Source organism: Diceros bicornis, unplaced genomic scaffold (genome assembly GCF_020826845.1).
Source record: "Diceros bicornis minor isolate mBicDic1 unplaced genomic scaffold, mDicBic1.mat.cur scaffold_77_ctg1, whole genome shotgun sequence".
NCBI lineage: Eukaryota > Metazoa > Chordata > Mammalia > Perissodactyla > Rhinocerotidae > Diceros > Diceros bicornis.
In genome coordinates, this window is record NW_026691656.1 from 2,185,314 (window position 1) to 2,202,817 (window position 17,504).

The 17,504-nt window shown below is 41.9% G+C and overlaps 1 long non-coding RNA gene across 1 annotated transcript in view; it reads left to right on the forward strand.

Annotated features, from left to right (window-relative positions):
• Positions 1 to 7,494, forward strand: part of LOC131403673 (uncharacterized) — a 114,497-nt gene extending 107,003 nt beyond the window's left edge. The window contains exons 2-3 of the long non-coding RNA XR_009219470.1: positions 6,225 to 6,346; positions 7,402 to 7,494. This is a non-coding gene — a long non-coding RNA (uncharacterized LOC131403673). The remainder of the gene's footprint in view (positions 1 to 6,224; positions 6,347 to 7,401) is intronic.
• Positions 7,495 to 17,504: the final 10,010 nt, after the last annotated feature.

The window sequence follows — 17,504 nt, forward strand, 5'->3', positions numbered from 1 at the left end:
CAAGGGAGACAGACAAGGCCAGTCGTTGTAGCTGCCACAGGGGACTGTGCATCAAAATGGGGAGTGGGACCAGAGTGGAGATCAGGGTGGTGGAAGATGCCCCCTTGGCATGAGCAGAGTTGAGCCACCGTCTGGAGCTTGGAGTTAGCCAGGACGGGCTGGGTGCAAATGCCCCTCTCCGTTCTCTGCCAGGTTTGGGTCCTGTGTCATCCTGTGCTGGGTACCCTCGGTGGACAGAGAAGAAAACCCAGGGACTCTCACAAGGCTCAGGCCACATCCTGAGCTTCCTGAGCTCCAGCTCTAAACTGTGACACCTGTGTCGGACTTTAGGGGCTTTGGACACAGAGCTGGCCTGGTGCAGGGCTGGATTACACTCCCCCTGTTCCCCAGGAGCTCTTCTGGAAGGGGCTGCCCTCTCAGTGCCTGGGATCCACCTGGCAGAAGAAGAACAAACCTGGCAGTGAGCACTAGACCCCCACCATCCAGGCCACCATCGACAAGTTCAGAAGGGTGGCCAACCTTGTCATCACCACCTGCCTCGGGGACCCGAGCATGACAGTGCAAGACAGGGCGATGGTGGTAGAGCACTAGGTCCAGGTGGCCCAGGTGTGCCGTGGGAGGCCCAGTGGAGCCCTTCTCTGGAGACTTGGGAGCTCCCTCTCCACATTTATCAGCTCCCTGGATTTCAGTGTGTGGTCTAAGCTCCTGCAAGTCCCTAGGCCCTTCCTGTCAGGGGCCCACTGACCTTGACTCCATGTCCCAGTGGGAGGATGTTCACTTCCTACCTGGCTAATTCCCTGGGTTGAGCTAAACTCCTCCTCCTTGTGAGTGTTCCTCTCTGAGTCCTAAATGTCCTTCTGGGTCTCCCTGAGCATCTGTCTCATCCAGGAGGGTAGATTTAAATAGAAGCCGACTGAAGCTAGAGCAAGCGGGGCTTCAGTGCCCAACCTCACACCTCATTCTCTTCCCTTCCCCAGGAGTGCGAGATCTGGAAGAACTTCTCCTCGCCCCGCACTGTTATCTCTGCTCTGCAGAAAACCTCCACAAGCCACCTGAAGAACACATCGGGGGAAGTTTCCCTGTGGGTAGGCCTCTCTCCATAGGAGGACCAGGAGGAATGAGGGATCTCCTGTATGACTGTCATTGGCACCTCAGTCAGCCGGGAAATCCTGGGAGGCAGCTAATGCTGGGGACAGGGCCTGGGAGTGGGTAGTTGGTCTCTAAGTCTCCTGGTGTCCTTAGTGAATCAATTCTGCTTCAGTACTAGGTTTCCCTAAATGTCAGCTACTGGGTTGAGCCACAGTGGAGATTTTCAAGTGTTTATAGCAACAGAACTCTACCGCCAGTTGAAACTCATAGTGGTCAAAACAGAGCTGCTCTGTAGAGCTGGAGAGTGGAGACCCCAGTGACCAACAGGAGAGTCCCCTCCCAGTCCAATGAGACCTTAGCGCTCAGAGGAGCCCAGTGAGAACACTCCTCCAGGCAGGTTGAATCTCTTGGGTTGTCAAAGAAAAGGGATTTGCACTCAGACCCCTCACATTATCCCTAAATTTATCCTTCCCTCTTTCCCCTCCCCTCGGGTAAAGCTCTGAAAACCTTAAGGAGCTCTATAGCCAAGACGAGTCCTGTAGCAGAGAACTGATGACCAAGATAGAGGGGAGGCTGTGGGTCTGGAAAGAGAGGAGGGGGAGAGGGTCAGGGAGCCTGGGCAGGCTGTGTGTTTGATAGTTTCTCACTTGAACTTTCTCTGAAACATTCCCGTCTATCTTGTCCAGGTTAACAAGCAGAGGGATCTGTTCAGCTCATGGGCAACAGGGTGCCATTTTTGGGCAGGAGGCCCTGGGCATGGGACACAGTGGTGTTGGCTGGGCTGTTCCAGGAGGAGTTGCCAAGCTAGTACCGTCAGCAGGTCTCTGGCTTCCGTGCAAGTCCATCCTGCTGGATGTAACTTCTTCCAGGTTTTTGTGGTGGGTTTAGGCTTCAGCCTAAACCTGTCCTCAGGAAGCCAGGCCCCTGCTGTCCCTTCTGTGTTTACCACGTCTGCAAAGACTTGACCATCATCCTTCTTATTATCCTTCTTTTCCTCTTACCTTACCAAAACCAATTATGAAAGTGGGTCAAATGGTAAAAGAAGCCTACCTTTTTAGGAGAATTATCCTGGCTGTTTTGTACTTCCACCCTCCCTCGATCCCCTGGGGATAGATCTGACCTGTGTCCCGGGATGTCATCAGGCAGATTTGCATCAAGAACAGAAAGTTCAAGGTCAAAACTCAAGGCTACTCCATATCATTTCTCCCCCTCCATCCTGTTAACACCCCCTCTTTGTTTGAGTGTGATTCTATTCTCTTCTTGTCCTTGTCACTCTCATTCGCACAAGTCCTGGCACCCTCCACAAGACAGTAAGTCCCCAGTCCTTTACTAAATCCCAATTCTTACCATTTCTGTGTTTTCTGTCTACTCATTTACTTAATCCATTGACCACTTGGTGTTCATAGAGGTTAAATCAATAGTGATATTATCAACCACCCCTGCTAACTACTTAATCCCATATCCCAGATGTTCACATAATCCAAGTGGTTATGTTCAAAAGTTAATAATTCAGAAAACATATTCACCCACCACAAATTCCTGATCTCTAATATTTTTATTCAAACAATCATACAGTAAATACCTGTCCCTCAAGATCAGAAGTAATACCAGATCAGTAATCCTCACCTTAATTTTCTGCTACACGTATCTAATCCTAGATTCCATGGACTATGATCACAATAATTTCCTTGGAAAATAAAAAAATCCTTACCACTCATTTATTTTGTATACCTCCAAACCCAGATTATCTGCCATGCTGCAGCTACTGTTGGTCTTATAACAAGCTGAAGAAAAAGCACGAAACATGATCTTTTGGTACCACTGTAAACAAAAAACTATCTGCATCAACTGGGAAGCATCCATAATGCCTGAAAATTTTGTTCTCCTTTTTTTGTGTTGGCTCAATAACAAAAAGACATATCAATTTAAAAAATGGGCAAGGGACCACAATAGACTTTTTCCAATGAAGACATACAAGTGGCCAATAGGTGTATGAAAAGGTGTTTGGCATCGCTAATCATCAGGGAATACAAATCAAAACCACAATGAGCTATCACTTCACACCTGTTAAGATGGCGATTATCAGAAAAACTAAAGATGACGAATATTGGTGAAGATGTGAATAAAATGAACCCTTGTGGGATATAAACTAGTACAGCCATTATGAAAAAGAGTAGGGAGGTTCCTCCAAAAAAGAAAACTAGCATATGATCCAGCAATTCCACTTCTGGTATATACCACAAGGCCACAGGAATTGAAATCAGGGTCTCAAAAAGATACCTGTACTCTAATGTTCATTGCAGCTAATTCAAAATAGCCAAGATATGGAAGTAACCTAAATGTCACTGATGGATGAATGGATAAAGAAATGGAATATTCTTCAACCTTGAAAAAAGAAGGAATTCCTGCCATTTTTGACAACAAGAGGGACCTAGAAGATATTTTGCTAAGTGAAATAAGGCAGACAAAGAAAGACAGATACTTATATGTGGAATCAAAAATTGTGAAATTCATGGAAGCAGAGGTTAGAATGGTGGTTGGCAGGGGCTGGGGAGATGGAGAAATGGGGAGCTGATTGTCAAAGGATACAAAGTTTCAGTTATCAAGATAAATAAGTTCTGGAGATGTAGGATATGGCATAGTGCCTTCAGCTAACAAAACTCTATTGCATACATCACATTTGCTACTAGAGTAGATACTAAGAGTTCTTACCACAGAATGATAGTAATAAAGGAGGTGAGAGAAAGCTTTGGAAGGTGACGGATATGTTTGTGGCCTTGATGGTGGTGACAGTCTCAAGGGTGTATACTTATGTCAAAATTCATCAAGCTGTATATAGAAAAGTATGACACCATCGTTGATTCTTCTGCACCTTGAAATATGCCATGTCCTCATCACAAGACAAAAACATTTGTAACTATGTATGGGGATGTATGTTATCGGGACTTACTGTGGTGATCATTTCAATATATACTAAAACATTGAATCATTACGTTGTACCCCTGAAACTGATATAATGTTGTATGTCAACTTTACCTCAATAAAAAAACACAACAAACAAAACCATTTGAATATTGTAAATGAGTTCAGTGAATCCCTGAAAGTGCCCCATTCCCATATGAGAGCTACAGGAAGCAGAGAGGATGAAGCAAATGGAAGAAAGTTGTACAAAACACTATTCAAATTAAAATCACTTAAGTTGCTATCAGCTCCTTGTGGCAAAGTTCTGTGAGCACCGATCTTCTTTCACAATTTTCCTGGAAAAGCATGATTTCCGATCCAACCCATAACAGTTTCATCATTTCCTCTAATAAGACAATTTCAACTTAATAAATAAAACCAAAAGCATCCCTTATGTATGAATAAAGTTAGTGAAATTTACAAAGGAAAGAGCATATTTGCACAATCTCAATAAAGGAAACAGAGGAACTGAATGATGATCGAGTCTCATTCAAGCTTATCTTTGAAAGCCAGTAAGACCAAGTTATCTTTTCAAGGATGTGTGTAGAGCTGTCACCCTTGGAAGATAGAAAGAGTGGCCTCCTCTGGAGGAAATGGTAGGCTTGCTTACTGCCCAGTATAATAAAAATAGCACCCCCTCAGGGCAAAAGTTAGCAGACATCCTGCCCGTTATCAAAGATTTGAGTTCCTTAGGCTCTGAGATCTTGCAACTCTCTGCATTTCACCTGGCCCACTGTGTATCACCCTGTAGGAAGTGGGATTTAGTGAACCAGTGCAAATGCTGATACTCTGGCCACGGCTATTGTTGTGTCATTAAGTCCTTTGTCTCTGACCCATGGGTCTCGTGTCTTTTGCAAGCATCTGTAAAACCATTGTAGGCTAACTTATTAGCTTGCAGGAAAGGTAAACTATCAGACCTTTCACAGTTCCCAACAAGCCCTTAAAGTAACTAGTAGTCTTAGGAACAGAGAGCTATCCAGAACAATATGCATGGATGGTCTTCATAGAAGACTTCATGCAACCAAAACTTTAATAAGTCTCTCTGATCTCTTTTATTTCTACACCAATTAGAAGGAGAGGCACCAAGCTATTACAGACCTAGGGCTTGTGCAGGCCACCTGGAGACCTAGTAACCAGCAACTTCCCATGGGCAGGAAAGACAGATGAGCATATTTCCAAAGTGGACCCATATGCCTCCCTATCATCCAAAAGACAGTACATTATCTTAATTTATGATGATTTGAGTCATTAAAGTCTTGTGATGGGCCAAAGATACACTTCTATGAGGAGTCAGGCACATAGCAGTTGTAAGCAGATTAACACACTTGGTGAATATCAAACGTTCAACTAAACATAGTGTTCTAATCAATTATAAGGTACAACAAATTTAATTAGGTCAATTAAATGATATTTGATGGTATCCTTGATTATCACTCTCTAATAATGAACAAGAAACTCACGTAGATAACTATAATTGGCCTTACTTTAAAATATGGTAGTCAGGACTGTTTGAGATAAACTCGAGATAAGGAAGGGGAGAAATAGATAAAAGTTAGCTTCTCTGAAGCCACTGTCAAGACACCTGGATCTACATGTAACCCAGGAGATCGAGGCAGACGGCTTTGTGCCTAGATCCCCCTGCACTGTGGTTCTCAGGGATGTCACGGGGCTGAAGCAGCTTCCTGAATCGTGTTTACATGTCCATGTGTACAACACCCTTGACCATGGTGATGAACCACCATTAAAACATCTCTTACACCCCTCTAATTAACAATTAGGTTTCAAAATCATTGTATCATTACATGATCATTTATTCCTCAAACATTTGGGATGCCGAGCTAAAAGAAAATTAAATATCAATGGTTTCCTTTTTTTGAAGGACCAAGATGTTCTTTCACACTTGGAATCCGGGTTAGAAGAAAAATCCATCAAATCAATGGAAACAACTTAAGAAATGGACAGAGGGATACTTCATTCATATATACACAGTTTGCACTGTGGCAAAAATAGAGTTATATTTTTAAAAATTAGAATTTTTTGAAATTTTAGAGATATTAATGACTTTGTTCTGCTTATACTCCCTTTGGTTTACCAAACCAAACTCACTCTTTAATGGGCATTTCTAGCTTTGAGTGCTAATAACAGCAGCTTTTTTATATTCTTATTTTTCCCAGGTCAAAGACCAAGGGCAGAGGTCATCAAGAGGTCAAGTCTAATCTACCTACAGATGTGGCAGGCTTACCTATGGAGGTTCAAGCCAGACATTGCCAGCAGAACCACATCTCTTCACCCATAGGTGAGTTTTTACTAGTAATCACAGAGACTTAAGGATATCAAAGCAAATTCTTTATTAAGAACAAAAGATATAGATTCCAATGTTGAGTTCATTACTTTGAATTTTTGAACCAAATCACATATATCGATTGGACCATGTTCAATTCTATGATCTTTAGAAGACGCAGCCTACAGCTGAAGAGAAATAGATACAACACCAATATCTTACCCTCTCTGAAGCCTAACTGAGAGCCCCTGGAGTCAGACGTTTTCAAGACAAGAAAAAGTCATCCTTCATCTGAACAGAGAGAGTAGAGCCCATTCAAAGATTCAACTCACATTGTTAACATGACTTGTTAGAATGTGTTGGAGCAAGCATAATACCTTCTAAGCTTCATGATTTTTCTCCAGAATACTGATGGATGACCTTGAAGTCCAGCTTCCGCATAAATGTCGTTATTCAGTGATAAAATTAATTTCCCTATAAAATAATTCCCATAAAATTGTTAAAAATATATCATAGTCTCTGATTCAAAGGAAACAAAGCATATTGAGCAGTTGAAAGCAGTGTAATAAATTCCATACAAGGATCTTATTGCAGCATTATGTATAATAGTGAAACTGGATGTAATCTCTATGCTATCAAAGAAGATATAAAAAGATCATTGTATAACTGTTCTTTTGAATACCTCTAAAACTTCTAAAAAGGTAAGTTAGAGTGATGTGCACTGATAAGGAGAGAGGTCTATGATATATGGTTTGGGAAAGAGCAAATTGCAAAACGATGTAGTTATGTAATTTATGTTTAAAAATCTTTGTGTATTTATAAATTCATAAGAAATTTCCAAAAGAATAAGTCGCAACCTCTTAACAATAGTTCCTTCTGAGTAGGAGAGTGAGTTTTCAGGGAAGGGGATGAAAGGGGAATGTTACACTTTACTCTACATAGATCAGTGCAATTTAACTTTTTTTACAATGTGTATTTGTTTCATAATTAGAAAAATGAGTGATGTGACCATTTGGTGCAGGGCAACAGTATTATGTTCACCAGTCTCTGTACTGTATGTTACTGCACAGCACGGACTGTAGGAGAAAGCCCAGAGGAGCAATGAAGACAAAGAAGACATGACACATGCAAAAAGTCAGTGGAGCATTTCTACATAACAAACCTTCCAGGTGAGTGACAGTCAGTATCTTCCACTGCTCCAGGTCTCGCCATGAACCTAGTACCTGCCCAGAGTAAGCCGGAGGACCACGTCCCGCTAGTCCAAGCCCTGCCCGGAGCCTCTTTGTGCAGGGTGACTGACATCAAGCAGACAATGGACTCAGGATGGGGCGTGTGCCTTTGGGGAGACTGGCAGAGAGGCATAAATTGGAACACCAGCTAAGTGCGCACACCTGAGAGGCGGAGCTCCAGGTGGAGACACAAAATATACCAAGAAACTGTGTGACGTGAAGGAAGCTACTCCATCTCTCTGAGCTTCAGTGTCTCCCCCTGTAAAATGGGGATCACAGGAGCACTTCACAGAGCTGTTGGGGAAGATACATAAAAGTTCCTGTGACAGACAGTCTCCACATTATTAATAAAGTCATATCCGACTTCAAAATAATCGATGAAAAGAATAATGACAATGAGACCAAAGACGGGATGCTCAACATCATAAGCAGACCCAGCAGCATGAGAATGAGGGAGGCTCCCAGTAAGCAGGGTTCTTCACAGCTCCACTGGAGACTATGCACACGGGCTACACCAGGATAAATCACTGTTGTACAGTGACTCGTGTAGTGAGGGTGAGTCCCTGAAGACACTGTGAAATCCAGTTACACACAGTGGCTCCTAGGAAACAACTACAAAGCAATCAACTCAGCAGATAGGAATGGGAAGGGGACGGGCATAGGAGGCTCAGAGCCACAAAATCTGACGGAGGACACTGAGCCACGAGTGCTCAGCTCTGTCAACAGATGCTCTGGTTGCACCAGGAGATCAAATGTCTGAGACAGCCGTTGTGGGGACTGCCGAGAGCACAGTGGTCACTGAAGCCACTCCCCAACAGCAGTTGCATCGGAGCACACAGAACCAGAGACTTTCCTCTCCATTAATCCTTGTTTTAAGATGATGAATATCCTCATGGTACAATGTCTCCTTCCAACCCTTGTGGATGAGTGTCAACAGAACCCACTGAAGAGGTCACAGGCCAGAGTAGGATGGAACAATGGGGGCTGGGGGAGTGGCGCTGCACCTAACCATCCTGACTAGCACCTGGGCCTATTGAACACGAGAGAAGAACTCGAGGATGTGGTCTAAGGAGAATTCCCCGTCTTGCCACATTCAGAGACACTGCAGAGTTTCTCGTCCATTCTTTACAAAAATGTTAAAGAATTCGAGTCATTAATTCATAAAGAGGCAAATTCCACACATAGTGCCAAGGTCTAGTTTCCAAGACCAGCTTTTTCAGTTGTTTGATAATATCCCACATTCAGGAATCGGAAATGTAACCTATTGGGACGTGTAATATAAACAAGGACTTTTTTCATGTAGATCAACACCCAGGTTTTTAGGGAGGACATGAATCATGAAAGCTGCTAACCATTCCTCCACAGGTTTCAATAAGACTTTTAAGTTAATTTACCAATCTCAGGAAAAGATAACTTGGCAATTCAAATTTTTTGTTTCTGCATTCAGGCATACAGTACAGCCAAGAGAATGAGGAGAAAAAAATTAACAAGAAGATCTTGCTTGCATTTCATCTTTTGCAAATAATCAGGATATTTTATGCTCTGTTCCTTTCACTACTCTAATCAATTTTTAAAGGATACGGTACATTTGACTATCCCTGGTCATGTTTATCCTGTGACCTTAGCAGAATCCAAAGCAGAAATGTTAAAGCTGACGGGTTTCAAATGCTGCCCAGGTGCTGTCTACCATGAACATGCCTCTCCCAAAGCTGGACCACCCGTCTCTTCCTGAAGGATCAGAGTCATCACTCATGTCCCTGAGAGACTGGCCACTCAGGCCTGAGCTGAGATTAGGTGATCAATCTAAAGGGCAAAATGCTTAAGCTATTCTCTTCTTAAGGATGTTGTTTCAGAGGCCTCTGCATTGGAATGGGTTAGTGAAAATGGCCTACTAGATACTTGCCTGGGAATTGATTTTTTCTCCTCTGCTCTTAGCAGATCCGTTGGAAACCAATGATTAACCCCAAGGATGCCTCAACTTCCACATCTGTGAAAAAGGCAAGCAACAACCAATGTTACCACCATGCAAACTCTTAAGTTGTGTTTGCAAGAGGGGCCACAAGGGCGAATGTCTGCCAAAAAGCTGATGAAGTGATGGCACTTTGGCTGGAGAAGGCAGAGGACAGCAGGCAAACTGGAAAGTTTCTGGGATGTTAAACCAGTTCCCATAAGCAGTTTAGAGACTCACCTGGCCCTGGACTAGGTAGGAGGCTATGGAAAGACCCACAGGCATGCAGGTGGGTGGAGGAATCAAGCAACGGAGGGAGGTGGTGGGGAAGAGGCGCGAGTCCAACTTCAATTTTGGACAAAAGCAGTTGCACGCTGCAGTCCCGCGGCTGCCCATGCAGCTGTCACACCCTCCTAACTCCCTGGTCCCTCTCATACCTTCATATCCCTCCGGGACTCAGTCCAGTTGGAGCGTGTGCAGGGCCAGAGTCCTGATTCAATGGGGGTTTGATGCTCGGCCAAGCTCACATTGCCCTGTTCCTCCCCCCAGGGCTAGGCACAGCCTCGTGCACATAGGATCCTGGGAGTTCTAGTCCTGCAGCCCTACGGGCTGCCAGCTGGGAGCAGTTAAGAGAGAAAAGCTCCCAGCATGCACAGCTCGTGGCCCCAACTCGGGCATTGTCCCTCGGGCCCTGGGCTCCACGCCTCTGGGTCTCCATCCCACCCTCTTCTCTATACCACGCCCATTCTCCAAGCACTGCCCACCTCCCAGAGAATGTGCAGTGTGGTTGGGCTGCATCCCTTGAGGCTGGTACTCAGGTAGGGGTGGGGTTCACCAGGATGGCTATTGCTGAGGTTGCTTGCAGCCCTGGTGAAAGCTCCCTGGCCAGGATTTGAAAAGTAAATTCAATATCTAAAGCGGAAATACCAGGTGCCTGGGATCCTGGAATTTGCCTTTTCAAGGCCACCTGTCCTACCATCCCCCCTATCCCTCCAGGCTGCCATGATCCTCCCTCTGGACCCATGGTCAGGGTCGCTGCAGAGATCCTCCCTTTGGACACAGTCTACCTGAAGGGCCCATAACTTGGTCAGGAGTCTTTGAAGGACTGCCCTGAGCCATGACATAAAAAGGAGAAAACATCACACTGCACAGCCCCAATTCCTGCATTACACAGACAGGAAACTCAGATGCACTGGTAAGTGACCCCTAATCCACTTCAAGGGACCACACACATGTCCCTTCTCCCATGCTGCACACAGGCTGGTTCACTGGACTTCCTTATCCCAGTGTGGACCTCTTGGCCTGGTTAACATAGGCAACAACACTGAAACTGCCCTTTGGTCCTTCCCACAATTTTAGGCAAGTTTGTGCAGGAAGGTAATATGCAATTTCTGCTCTACTATAGGGCTGGCTCCTTGGGAACTAGTTTTAATATCCCTGTTTAAATATACCCTAAGAATTACAAAATAATTTGTTGCTGTGAGGTGTTATGGTGATAATTCTCTGAAGTCGTTTTTCCATTTAGCTTTTCTGATTGACTCCAAATACTACAGCACCACACGCTTCTCAGACTGGTGGATGCACAGCTCCACTTCTTTGCAGGGAGGACGGACAACAGCAGAATATCCGTAGCCTGACTTTCCGGAGCATCGGTATTACTACAAGATTTGGCATAAGAAAAGTTAGGTCATTTCCAAGGTAAGGAGTTAAAAACTTAACACTAAGATGAGGTGGGAAAGTCATATGCCATTAATAATTGTCAGTAGTCTGTGCCTGAAATGTCAGACTTTCTCGGAGAAAGAACTGTGAGACCTTATTTCCCATTGTTTTAAATAGGAAAAATTAGAAGGCATAGCAAATCTATTGAAAAACTCTACCAATTTCCTAAGTCACAATATGGCACCTAGACAAAAGTTACGAACATCATGTGCTCCTCATTTTGTTCCTATTCAACCCAGTCCCACAGGTCTTGAGTGCATGCTGTGAACACGGCACTGTGTTAGGTGTCGAGGCCTTGGTGAGCATTGTGGTGGGGGTGGACCTTGCTGGAGAAAGATGGCATCATAAAAACTCAAATCCATGCCACTTACAAAACTGAGGCAAAAATGGAAAGACCCAGGAGCCACGCAAGGGTGAGGACATTACTAGATACTTGGGAGTATTAAAATCCATCTAATGGTGTCATGAATGAATGTGTTCCACTTTAAAACAAAACACTGCTGTTATTCTGAGATATTGAGTTAGTATCTTTGTGCAAATATGCAGGATTTAAAATGTTTATTGATGTATAACATGCGTACAGAAATCTATGCAGAAGTCATCCACGTAAATCTCAACGATTTATTACAAAATGAACACACTTGTGTGACCAAGAACTAGCACCAGCTTTACTCAGGCCCCAACAATCCCTTTCCCAATTTTCCTCCCCAAAGGTAACTGATATCTTGCCAGCGAACACTGTATATTGAGTTTGTCTTCTTATACAAGTGTTTTACTACAGAACAGATTAAACAATATACAAAATAAGTAAAATAGCATAGTAGACCCATCACCCAGCTTCAACAACTACTAATCATCTGCTATTTTTGTTTCATCCACACTCCCTCCCATTCCCACCTCACTTTATTATTCTTTTCAGCCTTTGTGCGTGTGTGGTGAGTAAGATGTATGCACACTGAAAGGCACAAATCTCAACCGTACAGTTTTGGCAAATAAACATGCCCATATAAACTTCATCACGTTAAGAATAGGATATTTCCATCACCCCCAGAAAACACCTTCCTGTTCCTTCCCAGGCAATTTTTTCCTTCCCTCGATGCAACCCCTGTTATGGTTTTTTCAGCATAGTTTCATCTTGGCTGAAATCATCCCATGTGTGTTGTTTTCTTCCAGCTTGCCTCCCACAGCACGAGGTTGATGAGTGTCTCTCAGCATGTGTGTTTCAGCGTTTGCTCCTTGGCATGGCTGAGGACGTTCTGCTCTGTGGATGCCCCAAAGTGCGCTCATCTTCCTCCTGAGGACGTGCACGTCATCTCTTGTGAACAGTCTTGTACAAATGTTTTTTGGTATGCTGTTTAATTCCTTTATTAGCATTTAAGTGACACACTTTTGGGTTTTTACTGGTTGGTCCAGATTACAATATGCATCTTTAACATATCCCAGCCTACCTAGACTTAATAGTTCACCAGTTTAATCAATGTAAAATATGGAAGACTTGCTACAGAACAGTTCCATCTACCTCTGTCTGTCCTTTGTGCTATTCTTGTCGTAAATTTTACATCTACCCATGTTATAAATCCCACAATACAGTGTTATAATTTTTGCTTTAAATAGTCATAGGTATTTTAAAGAAATAAGAGAAATAAGTTGTGTTTGGAAGGAAATGCTTTGAGATTCTGCAATTGTATTGTTTCTTCTTTAAGTTTCCTCCACAGTTTTTGCATTCGTCAGTCAATCTTTCCAACAGTAATTATTACTGTAGTGTTATAGTGGCAATTTTCAATTTCATGCTATCTAGCGCATTTATTATTTGGAATTCTGTGAGGAAGATTCCCCACTCTCCCTCTCCCTCTCCCTTCCCTCTTCCTTTCTTTCTCTCTTTCTCTCATTCTTTTTTTTCCCCTTTTTTCTTTCTTCCTTCCCCTCCTTTCTTATTTAATCTTTTTTATATCAGTATAGCGTCGTGGATATTTATTTTATTCTCTGGGTAATAATCCATTGCTACCATTATTTATTTTGTTGCTCACAGTTTTCCAGCTTGAGTCACTGGGAAGTCTTTCAGATTGATTCATTTTGACACGTCCCATCATTTTCTGTGTTTTTTTTTTTTTAAAGCACTTTCCTACTTTCTGGCACTACAAGATGATCCAGGCTCATCTTGTATTTTCCATCTCCAGCCCTAGAATTAGCCATTTCTCCAAGAAAACCTGGTTCCTTTTATTGGAGAATAATATTTAGAAAATAAGATCTGGGAGCTAGGTGTGCTCATTAATATTAGAGAGTCACTGCTTCTAGTCCCTCTCAGCAGAGTTTGTAAATGTATGTATGAATATAAACTCAAATATACACATCTCTCTATCGGTCTATCAATCTATCTATCTATTTTGATAGATATATTAAAAGAGACATGGATTCATACTGATACTTCCAACTCCAATCCAGCACCACAGGGTTTATTCTAGCATTCTCCTTTTGTTTATTTGTAACTTCTTTCACCAACAGTGAGAAACTTAACTCCAGTTAGCTACAATATGTTTACTGTGTCAACTAGTTTCAGAATTGCTAATCCATACCCTTATGAAAAACAAATTTACCACCTAGAGCACAGTGTTTGTGTCCAGTACTTTAGTTTTACAGTATCCCGTCAAAACACTGTCTTCCAAATTAACTTAGATCAGGACCTTTCATCACCAATCCTTCTGTATGGTTATGTCACATGCTTGTAATACAGTGAGATTCATTTGTCACTGCATTCCATCTCGGTTCCCCAGCATCCTGATTGATTTTTAAAATTTGCAGAGTAAAATTCACTCTTTACTGTGTACAGTTCTATGGGTTTTGACTTTATGGTCATGCATCCATGTCCACAGTACCATACAGAGCTGTTTTTCACGCCCAAAGTTCTCTCATGCTATCCCTTTGTATTCAACCTCTTCCCCTACTCCATCCCTTGGCAACTACTGATCATTTTCCATCCCTGTAATTCTGCTTTTTCTAAAAAGTCATATAAATGGAATCATATTCTATACAGCCTTTTGAATCTGGCTTCCTTCACTTAGAGAAATGCAGCCAAGATTCATCCATGTTGTTGCGTGAATCAAGAGTTTATCCTGGGGCCAGCCCCATGGCTTAGCGGTTGACTGCGTGTGCTCCCCTACTGGCGGCCCAGGTTCGGATCCATGGCGCACACTGACACATCGCTTCTCAGGCCATGCTGAGGTCGTGTTCCACATACATCAACTAGAAGGGTGTGCAAATATGACATACAACTATCTACTGGGGCTTTGGGGGGAAAAAGGAGGAGAGTTGGCAATCGATGGTAGCTCAGGGCTTATCTTCCTCACAAAAAAAAAAGAGTTTATCCTTTTTATTGCCAAGTAGTATTATAATGTACCAATGCAACACAATATCTTTCTCCATTCACCTGATGAAGGACATTTAGTTCATTTCCAGCTTTTGGCAATTATGAATAAAATGGCTATAAAGATTCCCACAAAGATTTTTGTTTAAACATTAGTTTTCAATTTTCTTCAGTAAATACCTAGGAGTGGGATATCTGAGTCATATAATAAGTGTATGTTTAGCTTTATAAGAACCTGCTCAATTGTTTTCTGAATACAACTATCATGTTGCATTCCCAGTTCTAATTGCTCCTAGTCCTCACCAGCACGTGGTATTTGCAATTTTATTTTTTATTTCAGCCACCTAATAAGCGTGCAGTATCTTATTGTGGTTTCTACATACTTTTTGAAAGTGAGTTCTGCTAAATATAGAATTTTGTGTTGACTTTTGGGTTTTCTTTCTGCACTTGAATGATGTCATTTTGTTGTTGAGTTGTCTCTTTTGTTTTTGATAGTATATCATCCATCGTTCACATTATTTCTCCCTGTATGTAATGTCTTCCACTGTATGTGTGTATTTCCCTGACTGCTTTCAAGATTTTCTTTTTATCTTTGGATTTTAGTAGCTTGACTATCATGTACCTAAGTATGCTTTTCTTTTATATTTTATTTTTTGGGTTTGCTGACTTTCTGGGATTTAAAATTTTAGATTTTCCACCAAATTTTGGAAGTTTTATGCTATTACTTATTGATTTGCCTTTCTGCCTCATTTAATTTTTCTGTCTCTCTCCTCTCTGCTTGGGACTCAATCATCTCACAGGTCATAAGGCTCTCTTCATTATTCTTCAAAATTTTTACATTCTTTTCTTCAGACTGGATAATTTCTATTGCTGTATCTTCATGGTTTTCCCACTATTTCTAATCTACCGGTAAACTCAAAAGTATTTTTTTTTATTTCTTCTTCCTATTTGGTTCTTTTGTGTAATTTCCACTTCTCTGCTGAGTTCCCACATCTGTTCATTCATTATGGGAATATTTTTCTTTACCACCATGATCATCTTTATAATAGCTGCTTTCGTATTCTTGACTGCTAATTGTAACACATTGGGGAGAGTTTCTACTGCCTGCTTTTGGTCACATATGGATTACATTTTCCTATTTCTTCAAATCTCATGCTTCTTTTAAATTGTGTACTGGAAATCATGAAAGATAGGTATAGACGCTCCGGATTCTATTGTATTCCTTGGAAGAGTTTTGTTATTTTTCTAGCAGGGAATCAACTTGGCTAGACTGAAATTCCAATCCTATCTCATTTACAGTGGGCATAGCTGAAATCCTAGTTCAGTTCTTTCATCTTCCAACTGCTGTTTTTACACTAGGCCTTCTGGGGCCTACCCTGCATGTGTGTTGTTCAAAGATCTGCCAATTTGGAGTGTGTGGGGGAGATACTTACATATGTATTTTGCGATTTTCCTCTTTGTGGCTCCCTCCCTTCCAGAATTTCTCCCCTAACTTTCCAGCTACTCTGCCAGCCCAAAATTACATACTCTAACATTACAAGTAAGACTGTAGTTTTTCCCCTGTCTAGGCCATGGACAGATTTTGGAATGCTTTGAGGCAAATGACTCAAGCTTGCAAATATCTCCTGGTGCAATTCCCATTATTAAGGGAAGATTCCCTCTCAGTTCTGCTTGCTTTTGGAAGTGATTTATACATACACACAAATACACATTTATTATATGTGTATTACATATAACCACATGAGTCTGTATAAATATATATAATATTTTGTGCAGATTTTATCATTGTTATCTGTGAGAGTGTTAGTTCACCAGGCTATTCCACCATTACTAGAAGCCAGACCTCGGTTTTATTTCTTTCTTGGACTTTATATAAATGGAATTATAAAATATATAGCCTTTTGAATATAATTTCTTTCATGCAGCATTTTGGTTGTGATATTCATCCATGCTATTGCATGTAGCTAGTGTTTGTTCATTTGTTGAAAATAATTAATTTTTTAATGGTCATAAAATATGCATAACATAAAATTTTAACCATTTTTAAGTGTACAGTTCAGTGACATTCAATACATTCACATAATTGTGTAGCCATAACCTCCAACCATCCACAGAACTATTTTCACCTTGCACTGAAACTTTGTGCTCATTAAGCAACCACTCCCTGTTATCCCTCCCTCTTGCCCCTGGCAACCACCATTCTCCTTTCTATTCCTATAAATTTGACTACTCTAAATATCTTATATGAGTGGAATCATACAGTATTTTTCCTTTTGTGACTGGCTTTATTTTACTTAGCATAAATACCTCAAGGTTCATCCATGTCATAGTATGTGTCAGAATTCCTTCCTTTTTAAGGGTGAAGAGTATTCCACTATGTGTATACACCACATTTTTTTGTCAGGTCTTCCATTGATGGACACCTGGCTTGATTTCAGCTTCTGGCTAAGTTGAATAATTCTGTTAAGAACACGGGTGCACATATATGTCTTTATACCTCTGTGTTCAGTTCTTTTGCGTGTATACCCATAAATGGTGTTCTCAGATTCACTTTTTCACAAGTAGGAGGGTTCCCCACACCTCTAACAAGCAATTCTTGGAATGCTATCTGGTCGCCAGATAATTCAACTCAATTTGATGTTGACAACCCAGAGATACATCAGATTCCACAGGTTGATGGCTCCGTGCTATAAGTCTGCACACCCACCAAACCTTACCTCAACTTCAGATGCCAGTTACAAGCCCAGGCTGTTACCTATACTTCTGACTTACTGGCTAAAAACCAGAGTTTCCCACAACCATTTCCTTGGGTTTGATTAATTAGCTAGAGTGGCTCACAAAACTCAGAGAAACATTTACTAGATCACCAGTTTATTATAAAAGGATAAAATTCAAGAACAGCCTGTTGGAAGTGGT